Here is a 7,500-nt window from a genome sequence, read left to right on the forward strand (position 1 = left end):
CTTACTGCTAGACCATATAACTGGCTCAGCAAATTCTCAGAAATACAGGGCAAAATACCAGAAATGGAGGGCCTCGTGGCGCAACGGTAGCGCGTCTGACTCCAGATCAGAAGGTTGCGTGTTCAAATCACGTCGAGGTCAAACAATCCCTAATTTGACCGCAAGTCTTTTATAAAATTCATGAATCCTTACTGCTAGACCATATAACTGGCTCAGCAAATTTCCATAAATGGAGGGCCTCGTGGCGCAACGGTAGCGCGTCTCACTCCAGATCAGAAAGTTGCGTGTTCAAATCACGTCGAGGTCAAACAATCCCTAATTTGACCGCAAGTCTTTTATAAAATTCATGAATCCTTACTGCTAGACCATATAACTGGCTCAGCAAATTTCCGTAAATGGAGGACCTCGTGGCGCAACGGTAGCGCGTCTGACTCCAGATCAGAAGGTTGCGCGTTCAAATCACGTCGAGGTCAAACAATCCCTAATTTGACAGCAAGTCTTTTATAAAATTCATGAATCCTTACTGCTAGACCATATAACTGGCTCAGAAATGCAGGGCAAAATCCCAGAAATGGAGGGCCTCGTGGCGCAACGGTAGCGCGTCTGACTCCAGATCAGAAGGTTGCGTGTTCAAATCACGTCGAGGTCAAACAATCCCTAATTTGAACGCAAGTCTTTTATAAAATTCATGAATCCTTACTGCTAGACCATATAACTGGCTCAGCAAATTTCCAGAAAGTGAGGACCTCGTGGCGCAACGGTAGCGCGTCTGACTCCAGATCAGAAGGTTGCGTGTTCAAATCACGTCGAGGTCAAACAATCCCTAATTTGACCGCAAGTCTTTTATAAAATTCATGAATCCTTACTGCTAGACCATATAACTGGCTCAGCAAATTTACATAAATGGAGGACCTCGTGGCGCAACGGTAGCGCGTCTGACTCCAGATCAGAAGGTTGCGTGTTCAAATCACGTCGAGGTCAAACAATCCCTAATTTGACTGCAAGTCTTCATAAAATTCATGAATCCTTACTGCTAGACCATATAACTGGCTAAGCAAATTTCCATAAATGGAGGACCTCATGGCGCAACGGTAGCGCGTCTGACTCCAGATCAGAAGGTTTCGTGTTCAAATCACTTCGAGGTCAAACAATCCCTAATTTGACCGCAAGTCTTTTGTAAAATTCATGAATCCTTACTGCTAGACCATATAACTGGCTCAGCAAATTCCCAGAAATGGAGGGCCTTCTGACTCCAGATCAGAAAGTTGCGTGTTCAAATCACGTCGAGGTCAAACAATCGCTAATTAAACTGCAAGTCTTTATAAAATTCATGAATCCTTACTGCTAGACCATATAACTGGCTCAGCAAATTCTCAGAAATGCAGGGCAAAATCCCAGAAATGGAGGGCCTTGTGGCGCAACGGTAGCGCGTCTGACTCCAGATCAGAAGGTTGCGTGTTCAAATCACGTCGAGGTCAAACAATCCCTAATTTGACCGCAAGTCTTTTATACAATTCATGAATCCTTACTGCTAGACCATATAACTGGCTCAGCAAATTTCCATAAATGGAGGTCCTCGTGGCGCAACGGTAGCGCGTCTGACTCCAGATCAGAAGGTTGCGTGTTCAAATCACGTCGAGGTCAAACAATCCCTAATTTGACCGCAAGTCTTTTATAAAATTCATGAATCCTTACTGCTAGACCATATAACTGGCTCAGAAATGCAGGGCAAAATCCCAGAAATGGAGGACCTCGTGGCGCAACGGTAGCGCGTCTGACTCCAGATCAGAAGGTTGCGTTTTCAAATCACGTCGAGGTCAAACAATCCCTAATTTGACCGCAAGTCTTTTATAAAATTCATGAATCCTTACTGCTAGACCATATAACTGGCTCAGCAAATTTCCATAAATGGAGGACCTCGTGGCGCAACGGTAGCGCGTCTGACTCCAGATCAGAAGGTTGCATGTTCAAATCGCGTCGAGGTCAAACAATCCCTAATTTGACCGCAAGTCTTTTATAAAATTCATGAATCCTTACTGCTAGACCATATAACTGGCTCAGCAAATTTCCAGAAATGAAGGACCTCGTGGCGCAACAGTAGCGCGTCTGACTCCAGATCAGAAGTTTGCGTGTTCAAATCACGTCGAGGTCAAACAATCCCTAATTTGACCGCAAGTCTTTTATAAAATTCATGAATCCTTACTGCTAGACCATATAACTGGCTCAGAAATGCAGGGCAAAATCCCAGAAATGGAGGACCTCGTGGCGCAACGGTAGCGCGTCTGACTCCAGATCAGAAGGTTGCGTTTTCAAATCACGTCGAGGTCAAACAATCCCTAATTTGACCGCAAGTCTTTTATAAAATTCATGAATCCTTACTGCTAGACCATATAACTGGCTCAGCAAATTTCCATAAATGGAGGACCTCGTGGCGCAACGGTAGCGCGTCTGACTCCAGATCAGAAGGTTGCATGTTCAAATCGCGTCGAGGTCAAACAATCCCTAATTTGACCGCAAGTCTTTTATAAAATTCATGAATCCTTACTGCTAGACCATATAACTGGCTCAGCAAATTTCCAGAAAGGGAGGACCTCGTGGCGCAACAGTAGCGCGTCTGACTCCAGATCAGAATTTTGCGTGTTCAAATCACGTCGAGGTCAAACAATCCCTAATTTGACCGCAAGTCTTTTATAAAATTCATGAATCCTTACTGCTAGACCATATAACTGGCTCAGAAATGCAGGGCAAAATCCCAGAAATGGAGGGCCTCGTGGCGCAACGGTAGCGCGTCTGACTCCAGATCAGAAGTTTGCGTGTTCAAATCACGTCGAGGTCAAACAATCCCTAATTTGACCGCAAGTCTTTTATAAAATTCATGAATCCTTACTGCTAGACCATATAACTGGCTCAGAAATGCAGGGCAAAATCCCAGAAATGTAGGGCCTCGTGGTGCAACGGTAGCGCGTCTGACTCCAGATCAGAAGGTTGCGTGTTCAAATCACGTCGAGGTCAAACAATCCCTAATTTGACCGCAAGTCTTTTATAAAATTCATGAATCCTTAGTGCTAGACCATATAACTGGCTCAGCAAATTCTCAGAAATACAGGGCAAAATACCAGAAATGGAGGGCCTCGTGGCGCAACGGTAGCGCGTCTGACTCCAGATCAGAAGGTTGCGTGTTCAAATCGCGTCGAGGTCAAACAATCCCTAATTTGACCGCAAGTCTTTTATAAAATTCATGAATCCTTACTGCTAGACCATATAACTGGCTCAGCAAATTTCCATAAATGGAGGGCCTCGTGGCGCAACGGTAGCGCGTCTCACTCCAGATCAGAAAGTTGCGTGTTCAAATCACGTCGAGGTCAAACAATCCCTAATTTGACCGCAAGTCTTTTATAAAATTCATGAATCCTTACTGCTAGACCATATAACTGGCTCAGCAAATTTCCAGAAAGTGAGGACCTCGTGGCGCAACGGTAGCGCGTCTGACTCCAGATCAGAAGGTTGCGTGTTCAAATCACGTCGAGGTCAAACAATCCCTAATTTGACCGCAAGTCTTTTGTAAAATTCATGAATCCTTACTGCTAGACCATATAACTGGCTCAGCAAATTCTCAGAAATGCAGGGCAAAATCCCAGAAATGGAGGACCTCGTGGCTCAACGGTAGCGTGTCTGACTCCAGATCAGAAGGTTGCGTGTTCAAATCACGTCGAGGTCAAACAATCCCTAATTTGACCGCAAGTCTTTTATAAAATTCATGAATCCTTACTGCTAGACCATATAACTGGCTCAGCAAATTTCCATAAATGGAGGACCTCGTGGCGCAACGGTAGCTTGTCTGACTCCAGATCAGAAGGTTGCGTGTTCAAATCACGTCGAGGTCAAACAATCCCTAATTTGACTGCAAGTCTTCATAAAATTCATGAATCCTTACTGCTAGACCATATAACTGGCTCAGCAAATTTCCATAAATGGAGGACCTCGTGGCGCAACGGTAGCGCGTCTGACTCCAGATCAGAAGGTTGCGCGTTCAAATCACGTCGAGGTCAAACAATCCCTAATTTGACCGCAAGTCTTTTATAAAATTCATGAATCCTTACTGCTAGACCATATAACTGGCTCAGAAATGCAGGGCAAAATCCCAGAAATGGAGGGCCTCGTGGCGCAACGGTAGCGCGTCTGACTCCAGATCAGAAGGTTGCGTGTTCAAATCACGTCGAGGTCAAACAATCCCTAATTTGACCGCAAGTCTTTTATAAAATTCATGAATCCTTACTGCTAGACCATATAACTGGCTCAGCAAATTTCCAGAAAGTGAGGACCTCGTGGCGCAACGGTAGCGCCTCTGACTCCAGATCAAAAGGTTGCGTGTTCAAATCACGTCGAGGTCAAACAATCCCTAATTTGACCGCAAGTCTTTTGTAAAATTCATGAATCCTTACTGCTAGACCATATAACTGGCTCAGCAAATTCTCAGAAATGCAGGGCAAAATCCCAGAAATGGAGGACCTCGTGGCTCAACGGTAGCGCGTCTGACTCCAGATCAGAAGGTTGCGTGTTCAAATCACGTCGAGGTCAAACAATCCCTAATTTGACCGCAAGTCTTTTATAAAATTCATGAATCCTTACTGCTAGACCATATAACTGGCTCAGAAATGCAGGGCAAAATCCCAGAAATGGAGGGCCTCGTGGCGCAACGGTAGCGCGTCTGACTCCAGATCAGAAGGTTGCGTGTTCAAATCACGTCGAGGTCAAACAATCCCTAATTTGACCGCAAGTCTTTTATAAAATTCATGAATCCTTACTGCTAGACCATATAACTGGCTCAGCAAATTTCCATAAATGGAGGACCTCGTGGCGCAACGGTAGCGCGTCTGACTCCAGATCAGAAGGTTGCGTGTTCAAATCACGTCGAGGTCAAACAATCCCTAATTTGACTGCAAGTCTTCATAAAATTCATGAATCCTTACTGCTAGACCATATAACTGGCTCAGCAAATTTCCAGAAAGTGAGGACCTCGTGGCGCAACGGTAGCGCGTCTGACTCCAGATTCCTCGCGTCTGACTCCTTACTCCAGGTTGCGTGTTCAAATCACGTCGAGGTCAAACAATCCCTAATTTGACCGCAAGTCTTTTGTAAAATTCATGAATCCTTACTGCTAGACCATATAACTGGCTCAGCAAATTCTCAGAAATGCAGGGCAAAATCCCAGAAATGGAGGACCTCGTGGCTCAACGGTAGCGCGTCTGACTCCAGATCAGAAGGTTGCGTGTTCAAATCATGTCGAGGTCAAACAATCCCTAATTTGACCGCAAGTCTTTTATAAAATTCATGAATCCTTAGTGCTAGACCATATAACTGGCTCAGCAAATTCTCAGAAATGCAGGGCAAAATCCCAGAAATGGAGGGCCTCGTGGCGCAACGGTAGCGCGTCTGACTCCAGATCAGAAGGTTGCGTGTTCAAATCGCGTCGAGGTCAAACAATCCCTAATTTGACCGCAAGTCTTTTATAAAATTCATGAATCCTTACTGCTAGACCATATAACTGGCTCAGCAAATTTCCAGAAATGGAGGACCTCGTGGCGCAACAGTAGCGCGTCTGACTCCAGATCAGAAGTTTGCGTGTTCAAATCACGTCGAGGTCAAACAATCCCTAATTTGACCGCAAGTCTTTTATAAAATTCATGAATCCTTACTGCTAGACCATATAACTGGCTCAGAAATGCAGGGCAAAATCCCAGAAATGGAGGGCCTCGTGGCGCAACGGTAGCGCGTCTGACTCCAGATCAGAAGGTTGCGTGTTCAAATCACGTCGAGGTCAAACAATCCCTAATTTGACCGCAAGTCTTTTATAAAATTCATGAATCCTTACTGCTAGACCATATAACTGGCTCAGAAATGCAGGGCAAAATCCCAGAAATGGAGGGCCTCGTGGCGCAACGGTAGAGCGTCTGACTCCAGATCAGAAGGTTGCGTGTTCAAATCACGTCGAGGTCAAACAATCCCTAATTTGACTGCAAGTCTTCATAAAATTCATGAATCCTTACTGCTAGACCATATAACTGGCTCAGCAAATTTCCATAAATGGAGGACCTCGTGGCGCAACGGTAGCTTGTCTGACTCCAGATCAGAAGGTTGCGTGTTCAAATCACGTCGAGGTCAAACAATCCCTAATTTGACTGCAAGTCTTCATAAAATTCATGAATCCTTACTGCTAGACCATATAACTGGCTCAGCAAATTTCCATAAATGGAGGACCTCGTGGCGCAACGGTAGCTTGTCTGACTCCAGATCAGAAGGTTGCGTGTTCAAATCACGTCGAGGTCAAACAATCCCTAATTTGACCGCAAGTCTTTTATAAAATTCATGAATCCTTACTGCTAGACCATATAACTGGCTCAGCAAATTTCCATAAATGGAGGACCTCGTGGCGCAACGGTAGCTTGTCTGACTCCAGATCAGAAGGTTGCGTGTTCAAATCACGTCGAGGTCAAACAATCCCTAATTTGACTGCAAGTCTTCATAAAATTCATGAATCCTTACTGCTAGACCATATAACTGGCTCAGCAAATTTCCATAAATGGAGGACCTCGTGGCGCAACGGTAGCGCGTCTGACTCCAGATCAGAAGGTTGCGCATTCAAATCACGTCGAGGTCAAACAATCCCTAATTTGACCGCAAGTCTTTTATAAAATTCATGAATCCTTACTGCTAGACCATATAACTGGCTCAGAAATGCAGGGCAAAATCCAAGAAATGGAGGGCCTCGTGGCGCAACGCTAGCGCGTCTGACTCCAGATCAGAAGGTTGCGTGTTCAAATCACGTCGAGGTCAAACAATCCCTAATTTGACCGCAACTCTTTTATAAAATTCATGAATCCTTACTGCTAGACCATATAACTGGCTCAGCAAATTTCCAGAAAGTGAGGACCTCGTGGCGCAACGGTAGCGCGTCTGACTCCAGATCAGAAGGTTGCGTGTTCAAATCACGTTGAGGTCAAACAATCCCTAATTTGACCGCAAGTCTTTTGTAAAATTCATGAATCCTTACTGCTAGACCATATAACTGGCTCAGCAAATTCTCAGAAATGCAGGGCAAAATCCCAGAAATGGAGGACCTCGTGGCTCAACGGTAGCGCGTCTGACTCCAGATCAGAAGGTTGCGTGTTCAAATCACGTCGAGGTCAAACAATCCCTAATTTGACCGCAAGTCTTTTATAAAATTCATGAATCCTTAGTGCTAGACCATATAACTGGCTCAGCAAATTCTCAGAAATGCAGGGCAAAATCCCAGAAATGGAGGGCCTCGTGGAGCAACGGTAGCGCGTCTCACTCCAGATCAGAAGGTTGCGTGTTCAAATCACGTCGAGGTCAAACAATCCCTAATTTGACCGCAAGTCTTTTATAAAATTCATGAATCCTTACTGCTAGACCATATAACTGGCTCAGCAAATTTACATAAATGGAGGACCTCGTGGCGCAACGGTAGCTTGTCTGACT

General features: G+C 45.0%; 1 protein-coding gene across 1 annotated transcript in view; it reads right to left on the reverse strand.

The window, feature by feature from the left end:
* The window catches only part of LOC311291189 (HHIP-like protein 1), a 72,064-nt gene that overhangs the window by 40,170 nt on the left and 24,394 nt on the right, over positions 1-7,500 (reverse strand). The gene's annotated exons all lie outside the window — the stretch shown is intronic.

The sequence above is a fragment of the Rutilus rutilus genome (assembly GCF_951802725.1).
Source record: "Rutilus rutilus genome assembly, chromosome: 5".
Classification (NCBI taxonomy): Eukaryota; Metazoa; Chordata; class Actinopteri; order Cypriniformes; family Leuciscidae; genus Rutilus; species Rutilus rutilus.